At 39.1% G+C, this 26,229-nt stretch overlaps 1 long non-coding RNA gene across 1 annotated transcript; it reads left to right on the top strand.

Annotated features, from left to right (window-relative positions):
- The first annotated feature begins 2,074 nt into the window (after positions 1-2,074).
- LOC147841723 (uncharacterized) lies at positions 2,075-13,329 on the top strand. Its single transcript, XR_015502625.1, has 3 exons — positions 2,075-5,752; positions 10,963-11,133; positions 13,032-13,329. It is a non-coding gene; the product is annotated as an uncharacterized LOC147841723 (long non-coding RNA).
- The last annotated feature ends 12,900 nt before the right edge of the window (positions 13,330-26,229 follow it).

The following is a 26,229-nucleotide window of genomic DNA, read 5'->3' as shown; positions in this document are numbered from 1 at the left end:
AATTGTGTTTGTGTTTGTCTCGTCTCGTCGATCTTCCGGGCTGCGCCATGATGGCTATGGAATGCCAAAAGGGCCAAAAAGCCTAACGCGTTCATTTTATGCACAAACGTGCACTGCGCATGGGCAAAAGGGACAGCCGGCCGGAGATCCTATTTGTTGTATGTATGGGGGAGAAAGATTGTCCGGGACAATAAAACAAAAGTGGTTTATAAAAACTGGAAAATATAAAAATTAGTTATGGGGTAAATCTGTATAGTATGCAAATGTAGTGTATACATATAATTAAAATGTTGATCAATGAAATGTTTATAGATATAGTTATTTGATACTTACCTGCTGTGATGATATGAGCCAATCCATACCAGTCTCCCCTGCTATATAAAGGGCAGAGTGAGCACAGTATGGTGTGGGTTGTAGGAGTAAGGTTGTAGAGTGGTGTGGAGAAGTAAGTTGACTATTGGATTTCTTTATTTGCAGAAAGAAAATGATAGCCAAGTGCTACTTGTCTTGTAAATAATTTTTTTTTGTTTTGTTTTGTTTTGCTGGTTATTTTTGGGGGGGTTTTTTCTACTGAGCACTGTAAACAAAGACACTTTGCACCATAGTGCTATTTCGACTCTGCCAATTTTTGAGGATTTGAAAGGTTTGGGACCTGAAGAGAAAAATCGTCTCAGTAACAGATACACAGATTGGTTTTGAACTGAATAAAATTTCTTCAAAAGTGTTAGTCTATTTAACTAACACTTAATAAAGAAAAAACGAAGTGTTAAAAATGTAAACCAGCAAATTAGAAAAGGTCACAGAGAAAATTACACACACACACAGTCAGTCAGTCAGTCTTTGTCACATGTTGAATCACACTAGTCACTCAAGTCAACTGATTGGCTTTCTTAACAGTCCTCGTCTTCTTCAAGAGCAGGCAATCCATACCATCCAGTCACTATTTTGTGGTATTTCTCCTTCACCTTTTCTTGTTCTGCCTTAAGTTCATGGAGCTGCCTCAGAAGAACAGAGAGCAACCCACAGTATGCCGAGACTCTGAAAGTCCTGGTGGATAGGCTGAAAGAACAAATTCATATAGATTTAATTAATACACTAGATTCATTAAATCTGCAAAAAATTTAGAATAATCAAAAGCATACAATAATAGGCATTTAAAATTGCATAGAATATCTCAGATTTATAGCCCTCAGATTTATTTCATGTTTCCAGTATTTATAGAAAAAGTGAAAATTGTCATAATTGAGTAGACTTCTAAAACAATTAATTTATTTGTTTAGGAACTTTTGCTATTAACAAGACATAAGATACATGATAATGCTGTTACCGTATGACTTTTCTCTCTCTCTCTCTCTCTCTCTCTCTCTCTCTCTATATATATATATATATATATATATATATATATATATATATATATATATATATATATATATATAAATTTAAAAACCAAAGTAAGCTTTTTTGTGTCAACATAATACATACACATGTACAGCATTAAAGTTTTTAGAAAACTCTTTTCAAAAGAAAATGTCTAATCTTAATAGATATGTTAAAGTGGTGTACATAAATGATAAAAATGGTCCATCCAGTATGCAGCTTAACAATGAATATCTAAACAATAAATTAGCAGAGCATGTCAACATTTTTTAATAGAACCCAAAAGAGCAGCACAATTATTCATTATTAAAATAAATACATTTTGGGAAAAAAAGAAAAAACACTTACCTTTGGTGGACAGGCCATCCGACAATGCATCAGCCTGATCGTTCACATTTTTTTATAGTTCTGCAGATATGATTCCAGTGCCTTTTCACTTCTTCAACAAGTATAGCCTCTTCTTCCTCGAGTCTGTCCAACTGCATCAGTTTGTCAATCACTGACTTTTTCAGGCCCAGTGATGAATCATCAACCGAAACAAAAAGGTGAGCTTAGTAAAAAAAGTAATAATAATAATAATAAATATAAAAAAATGACTACTAGCCAAGTTTGAGGAGTATTTTATCCCAAAAAGGAATATTATACATGAGCGGGCATGTTTTTATCAGAGAAACCAACAATCGGGGGAGAAAGCGGAGACGTATATTCACTCGCTTTATGAACTTGCCGCAAATTGTGAGTTCGGTGACAGAAGAGATGAGCACATTCGTGACCGATTAGTAGTAGGGATTAGAGACAAAAGTCTTTCCCAGAAGTTACAACTGATGTCTACGCTGACGCTAACAGAGGCAATACAACATGTAAGACAGTCAGAAGACATCGCAATGCAAGTGGATCTACAATCGCGTGAAATGCGGAGTGAGCTTATTCAACAAGTCATATACGGAATACCCAGAGGGAGGGGGAGACACACTCTAACACACAGAGCGAGAGGTGCAGCAGCACAGAGAAGCACAGACAGCTACAGAAACACACGGAGCTGCAGTAGATGTGGTAATAGACCACATATAAAAGACGAAATTTGCCCTGCAACAAAAAGTACATGCAACAAATGTAACAAAAAAGGACACTGGCAGAGGGTGTGTAAAACAAAAGCAGTAAGAGAAATAACTGAAGAAATGGAGAGCTCATTGTTTCTGGGGTCTGTTAATGAAGACACAAATGAGAAAAATTGGACAGTTGAAATAAAAATCGGTCAGACATCACTAAAATTCAAAATAGACACAGGAGCTGATGCATGCGTGATAAGTGAGGAAACATTTAAGCAGCTGGTGCCACAGAAAGAACTGTTTCCAGCAGAAACATCACTCAGCACGCCAGGAGGCAAACTTAAATGTTTGGGTCAATTTCTTCCAAAGATGTCATACAAAGGTAAATGTTATCACTATCCTGTGTATGTAATTCCAGGAAAGGATGCACATAATCTGCTCAGTAGAATGGCAGCCACAGAGATGGGTCTGGTAAAGCGAATAAATGAAATAAAAGGTGTGTTTCAGCAGGGAGGAAAGCTAAAAACTGAACCAGTGAAAATCGTTCTGAAAGAGGGAGCTGAATCTTATGCAGTGCATGTATCATGCCGTGTACCAATTCCTCTTCTGCCCAAGGTGAAGGCGGAACTGTGTCGTATGGAACAAGAGGGCATTATCGAAAAAGTGACAGAACCAACTGAGTGGTGTGCAGCCATGTTTCCTGTACTAAAGCCTAATGGTGATGTTCGTGTTTGCGTTGATCTGAGGAAACTAAATAATGCAGTGAAGAGGGAGAAATTTGTTCTTCCCACAACAGAGGAAGTTATCTCTAAACTCTCAGGTGCCAAGATATTTAGCTAGTGGATTTTACCAGATTCCCCCTGAGGAAAAGAGCAGTAGGCTGACTACGTTCATCACTCCCTTTGACAGGTAAGCATTTAAAAGGCTTCCGTTAGGTATTACAAGCGCACCGGAAAATTTTTTCAAAGAAAAATGACAGAGACACTACACGGACTGGACGGAGTGGCAATTTATATGGATGATGTTCTTGTTTTTGGAAAAACAGAAAAAGGACATGACGAACGACTGGACAAAGTACTCAAAGTCATTGAGGTGGCTGGATTAAAGTTGAACAAACAAAAATGTAAGTTCAAACAAAATCAAATTCGTTTTTTGGGTCACATCATCGATGCAGAGAGGGTAAGGCCAGACCCGGCGAAAGTTGACAGCATTAATAACTTTCCGGTACCCCAAAATGTTCAAGAGCTTAAACGGTTCCTAGGAATGGTGAACTATTTGGGGAAGTATATTCCTAATCTAGCCACGATCGGTCAACCAATGTATGACCTTTTGAGAACCAAAGTAATGTGGAATTGGGGTCCAAGTCAAGAGATCGCTTTTCAAAAGGTAAAGGATGCTCTGATGGGTGCTCCAGTCCTCACAGTTTTTGATGCCTACAAACCCACAACAGTTTCTGCAGATGCAAGCAGCTATGGAGTAGGGGGCGTCTTGCTTCAAGAGGATAATGGCGAGTGGAGACCAGTGGCGTATTGCTCAAGACGCTTAAGTGATGCTGAGTCAAAATACGCACAAATAGAAAAGGAGTGTTTAGCAGAGGTTTGGGCCTGCGAACGGTTCGAAAAATATCTTTATGGGCTAGATAGCTTCAGATTAATCACAGACCACAAACCCCTAGTTCCACTTATCAACAATAAAGATCTTGATAATGTTCCACTCAGGTGCCAGAGACTCTTAATGAGATTGATGAGATACAGCTGCTATGCAGAGTACGCACCAGGAAAGACACTGGCCATAGCTGATGCACTGTCAAGGGGTCCAAATGATACCACTGAAAGCACAGACAGTCATTTGGAGGTAACTGCGTATGTTGCATCTGTCATCAACAATGTCCCTGCCACACCACAAAAAAATGGACATTATCAGAGTGAAAACTCAAGAAGACAGTCAGTTACAGTCGGTCCTATGGTTTATCAGGAATGGGTGGCCAGAGTATGTAGCAAATACACCTGAAGCAGTTCAAGAATACTTTAAGGTGAGAGGAGAACTGTCTGAAATCAAAGGGATAGTTGTGAGAGGCAACCGTATAGTTATCCCCACCTGTATGAGGAAGGAAATCCTGGATAGAATCCATGACGGTCATCAGGGTTTACACAGATGTCGCGAAAGAGCAAACCAGGCAGTTTGCTGGCCTAACATATCCCAAGATATCAAGCAGCAAGTGCAAGATTGCTTATACTGCATCAAAACAAGATCGGCACAACGGAAGGAACCATTAATTTCAAGTGAACTACCCTGTAGACCCTGGGAGAAAATAGGTGTAGATTTGTGTGAACACAACAAATTCCAGTACTTAGTCATATCAGACTATTATTCCAGATATATAGAGATCTTGTCACTTCCTGCCCCTACCACGACTCAAGTGATCGAAAAACTCAAAGCCACATTTGCTAGTTTTGGGATTGCAAGTGAGCTAAGAAGTAATAATGGCCCACAGTTCTTAAGAAAAGAATTCAAAGACTTCAGTTCTGAATATGACTTTGTCCACATTACTTCCAGCCCACACTTCTCACAAAGCAATGGTCATGCAGAGAAAGCTGTGCAGGTAGCTAAGAACATTGAGACAGCAAAACCCTCTGCTGGCTCTCATGTCATACAGGGCAACTCCATCTGCATCCACAGGGTACAGCCCAGCGGAACTCTTAATGGGAAGAAGGATTAGGACAACAATCCCAACACTGGAAGAGAATTTAAAACCTGCCTGGCCTGAAGATGGAAAAGTCAGAAGTGCTGATGCCCTAGCAAAAGGTAAACAAGCATTCTTCTATAATCGTCGAAATGGAGTGAGAAACTTGCCCTCATTAAGACAAGGAGATACAGTCCGTGTCAGAGTCGGTGAACAGAAGGATTGGACTAACCAGGGGACCATTCAAAGTTCCTTTTACACGCCAAGGTCATATGTTGTAAAAACTACCGAAGGAAAGCTAGTTAGGAGGAATCGCCGTCATCTCCAGCAGGAGCAGATTCTTTCAGTAACTCATCAAGACAAAGTGGAACCTGAAAGAAAGGATTTTCCAGACTCCGAGAGTGCACATAAGCAGGACGTTCCCATCATAGAACCAAACACAGTAACAAAGACATGTTTTGATTCTACAGCTATTGTACCAGAGTACGGACAGCAGTCACGGTCAAACACAGTGACTCGCTCAGGCCGAGTGAGTAAGCCTGTTCAGAGACTTAATTTGTGAGCTGTGTGCTCTTATACACCGTAAATGGGACTGTTAAAATGTTGAATAGAGTTTTGTGTTCGTGTGCACATCTATAGCATTGTTGTAAATGAGGGCGATGCCAACCCTCTTGTGCACCACCAGAGGGAACCATCGCCAGAATTCTGATTCGACTCACGGACTCAAAATCCCATAAGCCCTGCTACCTGGCACTGATTACGGTCCAGGTGCAACTCATCAGTTCTCGTGTATATATACCACACTCACGCTCCGGTTCTTTGCGAAGTCTTGATTTGCCTGGCTGTCATTTCTGAGCGTTCCATACTCCCTGCTTCGGACTGATCTGTGTTTCTGACCCTGTGCTTGTTCTACGATTACGAAAGACATCTGCCTGCCCCTGATCTCCAGCCTGTTATTCTGACCAGTAAGATATCTGCCTGCCTTTGAACTTTTGCCTGTCCCACGTTCTGTCTCCTGGATTGCCCCTTTGTGTTTGTTTGTATGTGTGCTCTTAATAAAGCTTGCAAATGGATTCAATGCCTTCTGACTCATCACAACAGAAGACTTCGCCACTACAGAATCCAGCAGCTTTAGCACAAGTCTCGACTGAACTTTCCGCTCAAGCCACTCAGTTAGCCACCCATCATCAACAACTCACCCATCTAACTTCTCTCACGGAGGAACTGGTGAGAGCTATGCAGCAACTCCGTCATCCGAATCCTGCAGTTACCTCGCTTGCTACCATGACAGCTTCTCAAACAACGCATGTCTCCAATGCTCCGGCTACCGTAAGTCCCCGATTAGCTTTTCCTGAAAAGTTTGATGGGTCACCTTCTCGCTGCAAAGGCTTCTTATTGCAATGCAAACTATTTGTTAACCAACAACCTGCATTATATCCCACTGATTCTAGTCGGGTGGCTTTTGTATGCAACCTGTTAACGGGGAAAGCGCTGGAATGGGCTACAGCGATATGGAAGGAGGAGGAATGTAACTATCCCACATTTGAAACTTTTCTCAAGCAATTTCGGGAAGTGTTCGAGCACCCAACAGATGGGAGAAGCCCCGGTGAACAGTTACTTTCTCTTACACAGGGGCGTAACACAGCTGCAGAATACGCCCTGTCATTTCGCACTCTCGCCGCTCAAACTAACTGGGTTGAGGATACACTGAAGACACTATTCAGACGGGGTCTGAATACCAATCTACAATCTGAATTGGCTTGCCGTGACGAAGGAAAGAAATTGAACGAACTCATTGAACTTACCATCCGTCTTGATCATCTGATTCGCAGCCGTAGAAATCCTCGCTCACAGCTCCATGTTTCAAGTGACACGCCCCCTGATGAACCCATGCAACTGGGTTTCACCCGTCTCACCCATGAAGAAAGAATGCATCGATTGCAAAATCATCTATGCCTGTACTGCGGTCAATCAGGGCACAGGAAATCCACCTGCAGCGTACGACCTCAGACACCAGTTCAATCGGTGAGTCCTTCCCATGTTCCTGCACTTTTCAGTGTACTGATTCCTGTAATTATTAAATTTGATAAAAGAATGATTAATACTACGGCTCTTGTCGACTCTGGATCTGCCGGAAACTTTATATCTAAGAAATTTGCTTTATGTCACGAACTATCTCTCAGCTCATATGATTCCTGTCTTGCAGTGGAAGCACTAGACGGTCGTCCTGTGGGTGAAGGACGCATCCGTATGATTACGAATAAGCTACAGTTACAAGTTGGTGTTCTACACATTGAAGAAATGCAATTCTACATTATTGATTCAGTTAATCATCCACTGGTGTTGGGACTGCCCTGGTTAAGGCGACATGATCCTCATATCTCCTGGAGGGACGGACAGATATTGCAGTGGAGTGAGTCATGCATGAAACAGTGCATCCAGCCCATTCACAAAATTCCATTACGAACCACCAATGTGTTACCTGAACTCGTTGATGAACTAATCCCCATTGAGTACCATGACTTACATGAAGCTTTTAGCAAACAAAAAGCTACTCAACTTCCCCCACATCGACCAAGTGATTGTGCTATTGAGTTAATTCCAGGTTCAAGTCCTCCAACGGGTCGAATATTCTCTCTGTCACAACCTGAGCACAAGGCAATGTCTGAATATATCGACGAGGAATTGGCCAAGGGTTTCATCCGACCTTCTACATCTCCTGCTTCAGCTGGATTCTTCTTTGTAAAGAAGAAAGATGGCAGTTTACGTCCCTGTATTGATTACCGAGGGCTCAATGAAATCACCGTAAAAGTCCGCTATCCATTACCCCTCGTACCTCCTGCCCTGGAACAATTAAGAAAGGCTAGATATTATACCAAGCTTGATCTTCGCAGTGCATATAACCTTGTCAGAATCCGTGCTGGTGACGAGTGGAAGACCGCGTTTTCCACCACTAGGGGGCACTATGAGTACACGGTAATGCCCTTCGGCCTGTCAAACTGTCCATCCGTGTTCCAATCTTTTATGAACGATGTCTTTCGGGATATGCTGGATCGCTGGGTCATCATTTACATCGACGACATCCTCATATATTCAAACACGATGAAGGAACATGTTGAACATGTACGTATGGTGTTGCAACGCATGATTCAACATCGTCTGTACGCCAAATTAGAGAAGTGTGAATTTCACCAGACACAGATCGCCTTTTTGGGATACGTCATCAGTGCAGAAGGGATTACCATGGATGATACGAAGGTACAGGCAGTTCAACGATGGCCGTTACCCCAGAATCTCAAGGAGTTGCAGCGATTTCTAGGTTTTGCCAACTTCTATAGACGGTTTATCAGAGGCTTTAGTTCAATAGCCGCACCATTAACAGCCATGACCAAACGAAATTCCCACAAACTATCCTGGTCCTCTGAAGCACGCCAAGCATTTAGCGATCTGAAGACTCAATTCACCACAGCTCCTATTCTCCGTCATCCCAACCCAGACCTACCTTTCATTGTGGAAGTGGATGCATCCAACACAGGAGTCGGTGCTGTGTTATCTCAACGTCAGGGTCAACCATCCAAAATGTATCCATGTGCCTTCTTCTCCCGTAAATTGACCAGCGCAGAACGAAACTATGATGTGGGAAATCGCGAATTACTGGCAATGAAATTAGCCCTGGAAGAATGGAGACACTGGCTGGAGGGGGCTAGTCAGCAATTCACCATATTAACTGACCACAAGAATCTGGAATATCTTCGCTCAGCCAAACGTCTAAATCCCAGACAAGCTCGTTGGGCTTTGTTCTTCACCAGATTCGACTTCATTGTCACCTATAGACCAGGGAGTAAAAATAGTAAGGCAGATGCACTATCCAGGCTATCAGAGGATAAAACCCCAATTAGAGATGAAACCATTATTCCTACGAACTTACTAGTGGCTCCAGTACAGTGGGACATACTTACCGAGATCCAAGAGGCCAACCGAGAAAACAACCCTCCAGTAGACTGTCCGAATCACCTGATTTTTGTACCCAATAACATACGTACCAGATTACTGACCCATATTCATGACACTCCCAGTTCGGGGCATCCAGGCATCACTGCAACTTTGGAGTTAGTCAAAGCCCGTTTCTGGTGGCCGTCCCTCACGAAGGATGTAATTAATTATGTTCAGAAATGTAAAATTTGCCAAAGCACGAAGGCATCTCACCAAACCCCTGCTGGCCTGTTACAACCGCTACCGGTTCCGCAACGGCCCTGGTCCCATATAGCGGTGGACTTCATTACGGATCTCCCTGTTTCCCAGAACAACACAGTCATTCTCACGGTGGTTGATCGTTTCTCCAAGGCTTGTCGCCTAATACCGTTGCCCAAATTGCCCTCTGCCTTTGAAACCGCAGAAGCCCTGTGCAATCATGTATTTCGAATGTTTGGCTTACCTGATGATATCGTCTCAGACAGGGGATCCCAATTCACTTCCCGGGTATGGTCCGCTCTCTGTAAAAATCTAAATATTAATGTTAGTCTCACCTCAGGGTACCATCCTCAATCCAACGGCCAAACTGAACGTATGAATCAAGAAGTCATTCGATTTCTACGTTCCTACTGTCATCAGCAACAGCACGACTGGAGTCGCTATCTGATGTGGGCAGAATATGCACAAAATTCATTAATAAAGCCAGCCACGGGTATTACGCCATTCAAATGTATTCTTGGCTACCAACCACCCCTGTTTCCATGGTCCGGAGAACCCACTGAGTTACCTGCTGTCACGGATTGGCTGCAGCGGAGTGAGGATGTCTGGAACCAGGCTCACAGACATCTCATGAGGGCAGTCAGGAGGAGAGAGATTCAGGCGAACCGTCACCGACGCCAGGGACCCACGTATCAACCGGGGCAGTGGGTGTGGTTGTCGACACGAGACCTTCGTCTGAGATTGCCCTGCCGCAAACTCAGTCCCAGGTATGTAGGGCCATTCAAAATTGTACGCCAGATTACTCCAGTGTCTTTTCGCTTAGCCTTGCCTAATCATTATCGTATTTCTCCTACTTTCCACATGTCATTACTCAAACCCGCTGGTGGTCCACGAGAGGAGGCGGTTGAGGAGGAATCGGAAACCAGGACCCCTCCACCTGTCATGATCGAGGGCGAGGAAGCTTACCTCGTTCGAGAAGTGCTGGACTCTCGACGTCGGGGTGGCGCCCTCCAATATCTGGTGGACTGGGAAGGGTACGGTCCAGAGGAACGGTCCTAGGTGAATGCTAGAGATATTCTAGACCCAACTCTCACGGAAGAGTTTCATCAAAGGTTCCCAGAGAAACCAGCCCCCCGACAGCGCGGTAGACCCCGGCGTCAGGTGCCTTCTCGCTTCAGGAGCCGCTCGCAGGAGGGGGGTTCTGTTGTAAATGAGGGCGATGCCAACCCTCTTGTGCACCACCAGAGGGAACCATCACCAGAATTCTGATTCGACTCACGGACTCAAAATCCCATAAGCCCTGCTACCTGGCACTGATTACGGTCCAGGTGCAACTCATCAGTTCTCGTGTATATATACCACACTCACGCTCCGGTTCTTTGCGAAGTCTTGATTTGCCTGGCTGTCATTTCTGAGCGTTCCATACTCCCTGCTTCGGACTGATCTGTGTTTCTGACCCTGTGCTTGTTCTACGATTACGAAAGACATCTGCCTGCCCCTGATCTCCAGCCTGTTATTCTGACCAGTAAGATATCTGCCTGCCTTTGAACTTTTGCCTGTCCCACGTTCTGTCTCCTGGATTGCCCCTTTGTGTTTGTTTGTATGTGTGCTCTTAATAAAGCTTGCAAATGGATTCAATGCCTTCTGACTCATCACAACAAGCATATACCGTTTGAAAAAAAAAGGGGAAGATGTCATGTATGTTAAGTGCTAATATAGTGAAGTGCAGTAGGGGGAGTTACTGAGTTACTAGAGAAGTTGTTGTAATAATCAGAAGAAGAGTAAAGTTAGTTGAATAAACATATGTGTGAGTCTCTTTATCTTCACATGACAGTTTTTGAGGCAATTTCCTTTTGCAAATACATTGAGTATGCAAAAATAGGTAACGCTTTCTTTTACAAACCGCAAAGTACCGCGTAAGTACAGCGAAATTACAGTGTACTTTTCTGTACGTACTGTGTAAGTATAATGAACGTATGTGTAGGTATAAGGGAACAAACCGTAATGCTTGGGTAAAAAGGGGGTAACAACCAGATGTTCATCACGAAAATTACCGCGTAAGTACAGTGAGATAACGGTGTACTTTTCTGTACGTATAGTGTAAGTATAAATAACATTTACGTAGGTATAAGGGAACAAACTGCAATGCTTGGGTAATAAGGGGGTAACAACCAGATATTCCGCATGAAAAGTACCGCGTAAGTACAGTGAAATAACGGTGTACTTTTCTTTAAATTGCAAAAGAACAAACCATAATGTTTGCGTAATGGGGGAGTAACAATAAGATATTGAGGTGGATTTTATACTCTTTAAAGTGTGAAGTTAATATATATATTCAAAGTGTATGTATATAATCTGCTTGTAGACTTGCATACCATTAGAAGAATTACCATATCACAAGAACTGGATAAGTTATATAGTTACCAGGTTTGGGTCAGGGGTTAACCTAGGTGGAAATTGAGGTCAGGGGTTAACCTAGGTGGAATTTGTGTAATATATGGAGAACAAAGGAAAACAACGGATGTAAAAGGGTATTTAAATAAGGCCATAACATGAGTGAGTTAGAATTTTTCAGACAGAGATGCTACTGGGGGTCTCCTGAAAGTTCTCCTTTGTTGTCGACAATAAAGTATATTCTTCTGATATTCATAACCTCCAGACTGAGTTTGATTTAGCAAGAGAATAACCAAGAAAACCACTACAATATTCATCACGCAAAGAAGTATATTACGTTTAAGATGTACTTTTCTTCAAGTATTGTATACATATAAAGAATTATGCAAGGATGGTGACAACCTATTGCTATCTGCAAATGTACTGTACATGCACCTGCATGAGTACATTAGTACTCTTATTCAGTGCTTGGGTTTTATATGGGGTGTTTAATGAATAAAAGGTTTACAACCTGTGAAATTATGAACCCTTACTGTATACTGTATGTATTTTAAATCTGCAATTCAATATAAAATATATTTCCATACACTACTTACCTTATGTTTACTCGTCGATCTCACCAAAGCCATCAATGTCTCCATAACTCACTATCAACAAACAACTTTGCATGACATAGGCCTACCGTCAGGGTTCAATGCAGATTAAAACAGCCTCGCATCTTTACTGCTGTTGCACAGGGGGGTTAACTGTTGCATTTCAGTAAATGTAAAGCTGATGCTTTATAGAAAAATTTAGTAATTTGGTCTTCAATCAATAAAAACTGCTGCTGTAGTTTACTCTGTTCTTAGTGTTCAAGTATACACTAGTGTGTTAAAGTTCAGCTTCTTCCCTCTTTGTTCCCTGTAGTTAAAGGGTAAATACAGTATTTGTTCCCTCCTTGTTCCCTGTACTTACAGGGTATATACCACATTTGAGGGTTGTAAATTAAAGTGAAGCATTGTTCCTCCATTGTTACCCCCTTGTTCCCTGTACTTACAGGGTAAATACCACATTTGAGGGTTGTAAATTAAAGTGAAGCATTGTTCCTCTATTCTTACCCCCTTGTTCCCTGTATTTACAGGGTAAATACCACATTTGAGGGTTGTAAATTAAAATGAAGCATTGTTCCTCCATTGTTACCCCCTTGTTCCCTGTACTTACAGGGTAAATACCACATTTGAGGGTTGTAAATTAAAGTGAAGCATTGTTCCTTCCTTGTTCCCTGTAGTTAAAGAGTAAATACAACATTTGTTCCCCCCTTGTTCCCTTTAGTTTACAATGTAAAATCTTGAAGGCAGTAAAATTGTAGCGAGGGGGCGTGGCCGAGAGCCGTGGGAACGGGGTGAGGCCACCGCATGAGTGGATACACGTGCGGTGCGCACCTGCCTCGGATCCCACGGAAGGAGCTCTGGACCATAAAAGGAGGACCGATGGCAGAGGAAGCCGAGAGAGGACCGGGCCCGGGCATGTTATTTTACTTTTGCTTTCAGTTTGACGGCAGTCTCCGCGAGGAGCTGCCGTCCGTTTGTTTTGATTTAAATGGCAGTCTCCGTGAGGAGCTGCCGTCATTATTATTAATAAATCATTTTAAAACTCCGTCGGTTCTCCGCCTCCTTCTTCCCGGCGGCCAAAGGGCCGTAAACTTCATTACAGTGGTGCCGAAACCCGGGAGAAGGAGGGACGCGTTGTCCAGATGCCCTCGCCGCTGAGAGAGGGGGCGAGTGTTCGGGAGTTAACCCGAGTGGGGGAGAAACCCGTTCGTCTGCCCAGAGTGCCGGGGCGGCCTGAGGCTGGCGAGGAAAGGATCTGCCTGCTGCCGTCTCCCAGTATGGGGAGGAGCAGGGGACGCGGGGCTCACCACCGGAAGGGAAAGAGCTGAAGGGAGCCATCCCACAGAACCCGGGGGAGTCGCCGCGATCCGCCATGATGCCAGAGCCTGCATCCATCCACCGAAGCGGGAGCGGAGCAGGAGACCAGAAATGCCGCCAGCCAGCCAGGAGAACCGCCGCCGGACGCCAGAAGACGGACGGGTGGATAGATTCCTCCACAGGGCTCCCAGCACGTCGTCGCATCTCTCAGCTGGTGGAGGACCGAGTGGCAGCGTGTCTGGAGAACCGAACCCCAATTTTTTTTTTTTTTCCTCTCTCCCCTTTCTCGGTCTACTCTGTCTTTCCTCCTTTTTTTTTTCCATCTCCTTTTCTCTCGGCCCGTCTCGGATAGGTCTCGCGGGTGCTGTGGCGCCAAACCGGGGTGCCCCCGGCCTGTGATGGGAGATGGGGGTATGTGGCGAGGGGGCGTGGCCGAGAGCCGTGGGAACGGGGTGAGGCCACCGCGTGAGTGGATACACGTGCGGTGCGCACCTGCCTCGGATCCCACGGAAGGAGCTCTGGACCATAAAAGGAGGACCGATGGCAGAGGAAGCCGAGAGAGGACCGGGCCCGGGCATGTTATTTTACTCCGCGAGGAGCTGCCGTCCGTTTGTTTTGATTTAAATGGCAGTCTCCGTGAGGAGCTGCCGTCATTATTATTAATAAATCATTTTAAAACTCCGTCGGTTCTCCGCCTCCTTCTTCCCGGCGGCCAAAGGGCCGTAAACTTCATTACAAAAATAAATATACAAACACACAATATATTTCTTCCTTCCTTTGTAACCTTTATTTTAATAAATAAGCATTTTAAAACACTTCATCTTAATCAAATATTGTCTTGTCTATCATTGCCTATACTCATTCATTTTCTCTTCAGCTTTGTCCTTTTGTTAATCTGGGGTCGCCACAGTGGAATGAACCACCAACTTATCCAGCATATGTTTTACGCAGTGGATGCCCTTCCAGCTGCAAACATCCATACACACCCATTCACACGCATACACTACGGACAATTTAGTCTACCCAATTCACCTGTACCGCATGTCTTTGGACTGTGAGGGAAACCGGAGCACCCGGAGGAAACCCATGCGAACGCAGGGAGAACTCCACGCAGAAACGCCAATTGACCCAGCCGAGGCTCGAACCAGCAACCTTCTTAAAGTGAGAAAACAGCACTACCTACTGTGCCACTGTGTTGCCACCCAGCTGCAACCCATCACTGGGAAACATCCATACACACTCATTCACACACATACACTACGGACAATTTTAGCTTACCCAATGTCACCACATATTTTTGGACTTGTGGGAGCACCCGGAGGAAACCCGCGCTAACATGGGGAGAACATGCAAACTCCACACAGAAATGCCAACTGACCCAACTGAGGCTCGAACCAGTGACCTTCTTGCTGTGAGGCGATTGTGCTACCCACTGCGCCTGCCTATACTCAAACAGCAAAATAACACATTATTTCCTTCCCCCTTTTTTCTGGCATCTCTTGCTTGGCTTCCTCTTCTGCTCTTCTCAGCTTCCACTGAGGACTCTGATGGTGAGTGGCTGATGAAATCCCATGGGTCTTGCTGCTCTGCATTTATATAAAATATATGAACAGACATAAAGGCTTTTAGTAAGCTATAGACATGTTTATTTTGCTGTTTAATGTGTGTGTGGTGGTTGTCCAACAATTTCACACTCTAAACATTTACAGATACCATACAGACACTATACATTACTATCAAACAAAAGTACTATCATCAGATCATATGGGAGATTGTGATCATTTATAGTGATAATAATTAAAGCGCAGAGGGGAAAAGGCTTAAATAGTAGGCTACAGCCCAGGTGAAAAAGAAGTGCTCTTAAATATATTACAAATGTACTTGAAATGTAGATAGTATGTTTAAAGCACAATTAGCACAAAAACCATACTTGCTTAAAGTGCATTCTAAATGTGTTGGTTTGCATTTTAATGTATTTATTATAAAGTATACTACAAGTACATTGGTAGAAGATATGTTTAATTGCACTTTTTAAAAATAGGCTAGAACTCAAGTATACTATTTATGCATTTTAATGTATTTACAGAGAACATACTAATTTTCTTAATTCTTTCTTAAAGTATGTTTTCTGTACTTTGTATAAGAACATTGTGAAATGGTGCCAATTTGAGTGTGTTTAAGGTATATGCATGTTTTTTTTTAATTGTTTTAGACATAAATAAACATTTTTTTAAATACTGCAAATGAACATGTGCTTCAGCCTGTATTTCAAAATATGTATGGGTTTTTTAAAATATATTTTGTAAAGTATAATAATTCACTCAAACCATGAATATAACATATTTTTCTAAAATGAAGATATATTTAAGTATTTAAGATATTTTTGTCAAGTTTATTAAGGCAAACCTACACACATTATAAAAGTAAAATATGATAATGTAGCACTTCTTAATATATTAAGCTATTTATGTTTAACAACGAAACTACAATATATATGTAGTTATGTGTGTACTTGGAAAAATAGATAACCTTTTTTTGCACTACAAATATATTTACTTTGCTCAGAAAATATGTTTGCCAAAAATTGCTCTTAAAGCAATATAATTTCATATTACATCTTCCAATACTTCGTAGTGCATCACTATATAGTCATTTTAAAATAATCCACTTTTAAAACCCAGATTTACATAAGGTACACCTATAACAAAACAAATTACAAAAAATAAAACAACTGATAAAAGTTTCACTTATATACTGTACCAGCTGAGCATATGTCATAAACATCCATAATTAAAAGCTCAATGGCTAAAATAAAATATATTTTTATATTAAAATATAAAAAATCACTCCACAAAAGGATGTACATTTGCAAATCACTAGTTAAAGCATTTTGAATCAATCACTTCAGTCTCTTTCGATATTATGTGGCAAATGTATGTGACATACATTTTCTCTGTAAGGTCTACCAGAATGTTGCGTTTAATTCTGTTTGACCAATCAGAGCCAAGCTTTTCAAATCGAAACATAAAATTGTCCAATCCCACGCAGCCATAGAAAGGTAAGCTTATTGAGCGCGATCAACAAGTTCATATTTCCCATTAACAGAAGACAGATCGTTTCCGAGGTTCCTGAAATTTTTATTGTTTTATTTCCCAGACTCAAATCTTGTAAAGGTAGACAACACCGATATAATAACACAAAAACATTGACGACAAGAAAAACCTGGTCAGATCGCGCGAACAACTGGACTGTGAAGAGGATTACGTTAGTCAAAGCAGGCACGGGGCACAAAATAAACTGGCAGCGAAAATACTTCCTGGTGGTAAGTTTATGCTCAAGTTAACTAACTTATGTTGTTCACTTTGGCTTTAGAAAATATTTTTCAACGTGTATAGTACATAAGTTTGTATTCCCTTCAGCATATAACGATGGTTGCTCAATAAGCAGTGGTGGGAGTAATGAATTACAACTACTCACGTTACTGTAATTAAGTAAATTTTTTTGGTAATTGTACTTTCATGAGTAGAATTTTAAGCCTGTAATTTTTCTTGTACTTGAGTACAAATTAAGCCGAGTAATCTACTTCGTTACTTTTAAAATCACAATTCGTTACAGAGTACTGTAAATAAATTAATATTTCAACCACGCACTGACCAGCATTTCGGTAGCCAATAAAAAAAGCTCATCTTAACGGACCAATGAAAAGGCTGGTACATTATTTGAACCGAAAAACAAGTTCAGGCTACTGCAGATTTACGTGAACTGACCGTCATCATCATACAGTCACAAAGTTATCAATTGACATATGGAGATTTAAGACAGAAGAAATGAGGAAGAAATAGCAGAGGATGAATGCCCATGGCCACGCCCCGGAGGAGCTGCTCACCTACAGGTACATAGGGAAGTGGACAGCTGTGCTGATGCAGTGTGAGCTATGTTATCATCTAAAAATGATAATTAAATGTATGCTGTGTCATCCGGCTTACACAGGGTTTTCGTGGGGTCTTAAAATGTCTAAAATATAAACATCTAAATTTTAGGCCTTAAAAGGTCTTAAATTCGCTGTTCTAGGTCGCTGTTCTAAATATTTGCACAGGTCTTTTCCGATGTCCATGTAACGCTACTAAATTATTTTTTGTTGTTGCTTGGTTTCGTGGTGGTGTAGTTCTTTATTTCACTAGTCCTAATGTAATTTGCGGTATTAAAACTACAAACAAGACCAGCATGCAATAGCTCAGGGCGCGCGGCGAATGTGACATCATCGCAGTGTTTGCAAAGGTTCACTTTGGATTCGCGCGACAGGATTTCGGGTGAACAGTTCGCGCTGCGCTGCGTTTGATTTGAGTTGAATATGAAACACTGAAGAGATTTTGTCTGAAACAATACGACTGTACAGACATCTTAACGATCCGACCATGCGTGATCACCATAGAGATAACCAAATGACCAATAATTCTTGGCTACAAATTGCAACAGCCATGGAAAGGAAGTGTTTTGTTTAAAAGTGTGCAAAAACCTGGGGGATAAGTTTGTTACAATAAAAAAGAAGCCATGGCAAAAGTGGAGACCCAGGTGGTTTTAATATTACAGAATATGTTTTCCCACCATTTATAGGTTTTTCACAGATGTATATTTTTGAAGTTAAAGTAATGTAACAAAAAATAAGAAACAAATTATATTTTTGATAACTGGAAAAGAATATATGAACCCATCGGCTTACAGTATAGTGATGCCCAATTTCTAGGCTTTATTGGTGATAATGGACCGGATTGTTGGCCCATTATTGCCTTTTCAGCTCACAAGTAGAGGACAGAAACTAGCCAGAAAATAATGTCTCAATTGTTGAGTGGGCAAAATAATTAAAAGTTTTTTTTTGCTATTATTCTTGCCAGAATAAAAAATATAATTGTAGAGTAACCTATGTTCTGTTGTCAGTGATATTTAACTTTAATAGGTAGAACTGTCCGAGATATAAACAAAATTGAGTGATGCATCAAAGTTTGATTTAAAAAAATCTTCAATAGTTATAAAACTTTATAATTCATTCATTTTCTTTTTGGCTTAGTTCCTTTATTAATCTGGGGTCGCCACAGTGAAATGAACCGCCAATTTATCCAGCATATGTTTTACACAGCAGATGCCTTTCCAGCTGCAACCCATTCTCATTTACAACAACAGACAATTTAGCTTACCTAATTCACCTAAAATGCATGTGTTTGGACTGTGGGGAAAACCGGAGCATCTTGAGCAAACCCACGCAAACGCGAGGAGAACATGCAAACTCCACACAAAAATGCCAACTGACCAAGCCGAGGCTCAAACCAGCGACCTTTTTGTTTTGAGTCGAGAGCGCTACCCACTGCCCCACCCCGTCACCCAACTTTGTAATAAAAATAAATTATATAAATAATAAAAAATTATAATTTTTAAAATCTTGAACAGTATTAATGATATGACGTAGTTCCGGAAATTTTGTACTTCTTTGTTTATCCGTCTGACTTTACAGTGGATTTCTTTTGACTGGTCCCTGATGTTTTAAAGAATATCACAACGATGAATGCGCTAAGTATTAAAGCCTCATGCATTTCGTAAAGTGCGCACAGTCAGCGGAGCTGTACAATGCGGAGCCAGGTGAAAGTAAAAATCAGCCTCAAAATGTTTGTTTCTTTTTTTTCCTGTACTTCAATGGTGCATCTAACTTGTCTTCAATACTGTTCAATTTAAATAATTTTATTTTACCAACACTTTTGTGTTTTTGCATTTTCTCTTGCGTGCTTTTGATATTGCGATATAGGTCTTAAATGTAATAATTTATGGTCTTAAAGAGGTCTTAAAAAGTCTTAAATTTGACATTATGATATCTGCAGAAACCCTGTTACAAGACTTCAGTCTATAATCTGAAAAAAAAAGAACATTATGGTAAGAAGACATATAACTTAATTTGTGTGATGTTTAATTTACTAATAATATGTTTAGGCACTAGGCAGTGTTGTTCTGTGGTTTCTGACGGTTCAGTTCGCGAATTAGGTAATTAGCAAAGTTTCTCCATAATTTGCAAGTGTTATTTCTAATTAAATCATCTATTGATCGAATCTTTAAATGTGTTATGTAAAATGTATTTTACTGCCTGGATCTTGTCTGACTCCGCATTTATGGATAATTCCACCAATTCCGCCAGCTAAAAAGTAATTTGTAATTTTGTAATTTGAGTAGTTTTTACGAGTAATTTGTAATTTTACTTGAGTACTTTTTAACACCAGTACTTTTACTTGTAATTGAGTACAATTTCAGCAATGTAACAGTACTTGTAATTGAGTACAATTTTTTGTACTCTTACCACTACTGTCAATAAGGAACAACTTTTTCCAACGTATTTGAAGACTGAATAATGGTTAATGTTATTACAGTGTGCTGACCTTGTAACGTGCTTGTGATTCGATCTAATACAGTATAATGAATAGCTCACTCCAAACAAATTCTGGATAAGCATTTAATATAGACAGCTGTTTTAATGGTTACAATATTAAATCATAAAAAGCTGATTAATGGAATTGTATTTTCTCTTTTTTTGCAAACTAATTCAATGTGTTTTTTACTAAAGTATATTACTATATGAACTCCTAACTTCTCTTAATCATTAACTTCCATTGTTTGGACAAATTTATAGTATGAATATAATAAATATATCTACTTATAAGCATTGTGCTTATAAGAATGATTTACTGTGTGTGTGTGTGTATACATTATATATATATATATATATATATATATATATATATATATATATATATATATATATATATATATATATATATATTTTATATATATATATATATATATATATATATATATATATTTTATATATATATATATATATATATATATATATATTATATAAATATATATATATAAATATATATATATATATATATATATATATATATATATATATATATATATTAAATATATATTATATATATTAAAAAGTAATAAAATAAAATTCTTCTATTACACACACACACACACACACACACACACACACACATATATATATATATATATATATATATATATATATATATATATATATATATATATATATATATATATATATATATATACGTATGTGTGTGTGTGATAGCAGAATCCTTATTTTATTTTACTACTTTTTAATTTTTAATAAAACCTATTGTATGATGGATTATTTTCATACAGTTTAAACTGACAACTGTACTGCTTTTCTTTGATTTATTTATGTCTAACTGCAGATGTGTACAAAGATTTAATTGTGAAAAGGGGATGATTTCAAGAAAAGAGAAGACCAGTGTCCAGTAGGTGGCACTTCAAAACAAGCTTCTGCAGCACTGTCAATGCTGCAGACAATTTCTTGATTTGTTGATTTGGACAATTTTAATGATTCCCACTGTAAATGCTTCAGAACTGACTACTGTATTACTCTAGCCAATTACTATAGACAAGAAAAGTAGTGACTGCAGGTAAAAGGTTGCAGGAGTTACGAGTAAAAGTACAGATACAGGTTATAAACATTTACTTAAATAAAAGCCCAATTAAAAAATAAATAAATAAAGTACAAGTATAAAAAGAACAACTTAATTACAGTAAATCTGAGTATTTGTAATAGTCACTAAAAACCACACTGAAATTTTTCAGTTTTGGATGGTCAGGAATGGTGTTTAATCTTTATTACGTAAATGTTTTAGGTTGCAAGTACTTCTCAAAGTTCAGCTATGTTTGCAATGGGGAAACAACTTAAAAGAGACCTCAAGAAGCGATACAAATAAAGAAAAAAAAACAGCTCCTGTAATCTGAGATTGACTTGTTTCAAAACAGAGTTGAGAAGATCAAGGAAAAGAACCGTAAGTAATGTTTTAGTACTAAGTAATTTCAAAGGCACTCAAAAGGTTTGAGAATGTTTTCTAGTCTTGTGGAGAACTGTTGTATATAAATATTAACTTGTTAAACGTGACTGTTTCATAATACAACAGTAATACTAAAATAAAGTGGTATGGTAGAGCCTCTTCTAACCTTCTATCTGTTTAAACAAATACAGGTGGCAATGGATAGTGACAACAAGAAAATGATGGAGACAAGGAATTGGAGAACAGCCTTTTGCAAAGGAAGTCTCCACAGAAAAACTTCTGTAGAGCTTGATGACGACATAGTCAAAGCTTTGAAAGGTAACTTAAGGCCATCATGTAGATTAAAAGTAATTGTGGATCTGTAATGACAGCTATGTTACAGTAGCATGCAATTTTTATTCAAGTTTTTTTCATCATGTTTTGCACATGAACAATATACATAAATGTTTGACATTTTATATTCAGCTTTTTCCTATAATTATATTTCCTATATTTTTCCTATAATTAAGTGCTTCTGCTAACAACCTGCAGCTTTCACAAGGTAAGTGCTATTTTAGAACAAGAAAATACATACTATATAAAAGTTTTAAAATTACAGCAATGCTTCATTAAAAATTAAGATTTAAATTTAAACATAGAGAAAACAGGGCAGCATGGTGGCTATGTGGTCTCTGTGGTTAGCACTGTCACCTCGCAGCAAGAAGGTAACTGGTTTGAGTCCCAGCTAGGTCAGTTGATTTGTTAATTTGCTGTAGCATATGAGAGTGTGTGTGAATGCAAGAGTGTATGGGGGTTTCCCAGTACTCGGTTGTAGCCGGAATTAATCATTTAATTATTATTACAATTTTGTAGGCCTTCCTGGAATTATACATTGTGTGTGCATGAGAAGAAGTTAATCTTACAACAGTTCAAGCCTGAGTTCTAGTGAATTGTCTCCTTCTGCTTCATCAGAAAGGGTAAGACATGATGTATGACAATATTTTTTAAGCTGCCTTTTTGTGTATTCATGACCACCTACATTTAGTACAATAACATAGTTATCACTTGTAATCAGGTATAAATAATTTTATAGTACTCTTGCTTGTATTTCATTCAATTTAGATGGTGCTTGCCCATTTGGACATTACAGTGTCAAAGAGGATGTATGATGTATAAGAGTGAATAAATCAAGAGTTTCACTTTTCACCCAAGAATTGGCCACATTTTATTTTTTTTGGTAAAGAAACTCTTAGGGTGCTTTCACATCTGTAGTTCGCTTCATTTGGTCCGGACCAAGGGTAATAAATGATACATTGTTGCATTCTCTGCCGTCTTTGGGTCGTTTTCACACCACACTGCTGGCTTTGGTCAGTTAAAACGAACCAAAATGCAGTCATCTGACAAAATCCACATCTCTCATTGGCCAGATGTTGTTGAACATATTTCCTAAACTGCTTATTGATTGGTCAGAATTCACGTGTGGGAAAATGCCAGTGAACTGCCGCAGGTAAACAAAACCTTTTACTCTGGAGGGACGACTGCGCTGGCTAATTGTATCACTGCTTTAGACAAACTATACATTACGAAAATGAAGCGCGGCCGCGGCTGGAAAACAGTGTTTAATGCATCGCTCGTCACTTCAGGAGGAGGCGTGAATTAATTTAGCTAAACTGCGACATGGTCGTCGTGCGTAAATTTTACCAACGATCCATCAGGTAATGTTTTCCCCCTCTCTCTCTCTCTCTCTGTTGGTAAAGCGCTGTCAACAAATATTTTTCCTCCATATCCCATAATGCACAGCGCATCGGCCTACGGCAGCTGAATGGGGTATATGCAGAAGCATGCTAATAGGACTTTTAATTTGCCAGTAATCTGGGTTAAGCGCTTCCGGCGAATTGAATGCCAATGCAAAATCCAGTGCGTTTAAGGTCTGTTTTCTTTAAAAATCAGCGATCTCCACTAGCTAAGTGATATCCAATTTAAAGTGGGTCTCAGATTGTACAAGAAGCAGTGCATTAAATTGCATTTCCCCCGCCATATCTTTATAATATGAGCATTTATTTTACCCCAGTATATTCAATGGAGCTTCTGCGTTAGCCTGCCCGATTCTGACGGGCGCGTGCGAGTAAACAGCTTTTTGTCTCGTTTTACGCTCGAGCAACCAAATAAATGCTAAAGTTTATTTAACTGAATGTATTTTAATGACATTACAACATTGATGCTGTATAAGGAACCGTATAAAATGGAAAAAGTTCACAATAACAGGTCACCGGAAGTGTATCAGCATGGGAACAGCACTAGCTCGGCATACCCTATTAGTCCAAAACGCGCATTACTTTTTGTGGTTGGACCTGTTTTAGTACGGATCATATTCTCACCACAAATGAACAACTCCAGGGTTCGTTTGAAAGCGTACCGAGACCACCTCTTCAAGCAGGTCTCGGTACGCTTATTTGGTCCGCTTTTGGTGCGTACTCGAGTACAATTGCTGCATTCTCACCTGCCCAAATGAACCGTACCAAAAGGGAAAACGAACTCTAGTGCGATTCAATCGAACTAAATAAGGCAGGTGTGAAAGCACCCTTAAAACTCATCTTAAGATGCACCCTTACGGGAAAATCTGGCAATGAAACCTGTAAGGACCAGTTGGACCCTCACAAGGTCAATAGGTATGTTTTAGTCCTATACATGATCATTTTTTAAATGTTTTTTTTTATTGTCAATAAAAATAATAGTATATTCACTAATATAATAATAGTATAATAGTATTCACTAAAATAACTTTTAGTAATTTTGTTTTACATTATTTGACAGTACATGCAATTTTTATATTAGAAAATAGCTTTTATATTTAACTTTTATATTTATATTTAACTTTTCTCTTTCCACAGACACTGTAAAAAAATTCCTAAACACCATAGTGTCTGAGGTGTGATCTCTCATCGCAGAAAATGCGACAAAAATTTGGTTTAATGTGTTTTGTTACGCATGTTTTTTTCCTGTTTGATTGCACTTTACTTCACACTGTTGTACATTGTTAATTGTCAATTGAAAAAGTTGAAAATTAAAGTTTTTAAGCATTCAAAAGCCGTGCATTTATTTGTGTTTGTAATGTACTTTTACAACATATTTGTAATAGAATTTAAATACATTATTCTGAATGATGTTGTTAATTGTTGAAATAAAGTAGGTCTTGTAGTACTCTGCAAATGTATAGAAAGTATAGTAATAACACAATGTAAAATGTTTAATGTAAAGCTTAAAATATTCTTCTAATATGCTTAAAATATACTTTAACTAGTTTTAAATTGCACTTTAGGTGTGCTTAAATTATACTTTATCACAACTTAAATTATACTTCAACTGGGCTTATACTATACTTAAATGCACTGCAGCTGGGCTGAAAATACACTTTATCTAAACTTAAAATACACTTTAACTGTGTTTTAAATATACTTTAACTGTATTTCAAGTACATAATTTAAATGTACTTTAAATAAAATACACTTTTAAAAGTACACTTTAATTGTACTCAAAGTATGTCCATTTTAACACAACTAAGTATGTTACAACATATTTTAAGTAGCTTAAAGTTAATCTTAAGTATATATAAAGTAACAATAAATATGCTTGAAGTTGTTCCAAAATAACACACTTAATATACACTTAGTATAGTACAATTAAAGTATGATAAGTATGTCTAAAAAAGTACAACTTAAGTACACTTTCTTTTCACCTGGGTGTGCTTAGGTCCTAGGCTAATGTTACTAGTAGGTCGGGGTGTGGGGGGGATATTCATATATCAAACTGGCATGCTACAGAAAATATCAATTTACATTTCCAAACATTATTTTTGTCATTAACTTAGTCTGCACAGTGAGTATGACAGACAACAGCCACAGAGATCTGACCTGATCATCATCCAGTCTGTCTGGAATGACATGAAAAAACTAAATCCAGAGGAACTTTGGCAACATCCCTAAGATGTGCAAAGTAAACGACAGTAAACATTGGTAAATATTCGCTGCTGGCCGTTTAGATTCGGCCATGAACTAACGTTAATGTTACGCTAAAACAAATGAAACAAAATAAATATAATCTGGTTAATGCACAATTTCTAATCGTAACAATAGCCATATTTACTAACAACGATTTACTCACATGTGTTACATGGTTACGAGATGGAGCAATTCCAAACGTCCCAAAAGTCTGAGCAAAACCTCGTGGCGTGCTGCTCCTTCTTCTTCTTCTTTTTCGTTTAATGGCGGGTGGCAAACCAGCTTGAGGTGCATTACCGCCACCTACTGTGTTGGAGTGTGAGACTTCAATGAGTGGAAGGCTTACTACTTATTCTCTAAAAAAAGAATAATAAAATAAAATAAAATAAAAAATAAAAAAAAATAAACCCTTTTTTTTGTCAATAAAACACAAACCAAAAACCTATTTTAAACCCTTTCATAGTAAATTAATAATAATGAACAATATTCATAATAAAAATCTAAATAAAACTAACTAAATAACCAAATTATAATTCTTTCCGATTAAATCCTGTAAAACAAACCTGTACTCCTCAAGAATTTTAGCAGATAATCATATACCTTAGTTTCTTTCTGAGCATTTTAAAAAATGTTAGTGATTGTAATGTCAGTCATGTCCAAATCTCTTAGTTTTATTTTAAACTGGTCCCTCTCTCTTCTATATTTTGTGCACTTGATTAATACATGTTCTATGGTTTCGATCTGTCCACAATGTCTGCAGCATTCTGTTTC

This window comes from Danio rerio, chromosome 11 (genome assembly GCF_052040795.2).
Source record: "Danio rerio strain M-AB ecotype USA chromosome 11, GRCz13ab, whole genome shotgun sequence".
Classification (NCBI taxonomy): domain Eukaryota; kingdom Metazoa; phylum Chordata; class Actinopteri; order Cypriniformes; family Danionidae; genus Danio; species Danio rerio.
This window is presented reverse-complemented; position numbering and strand designations above follow the sequence as displayed.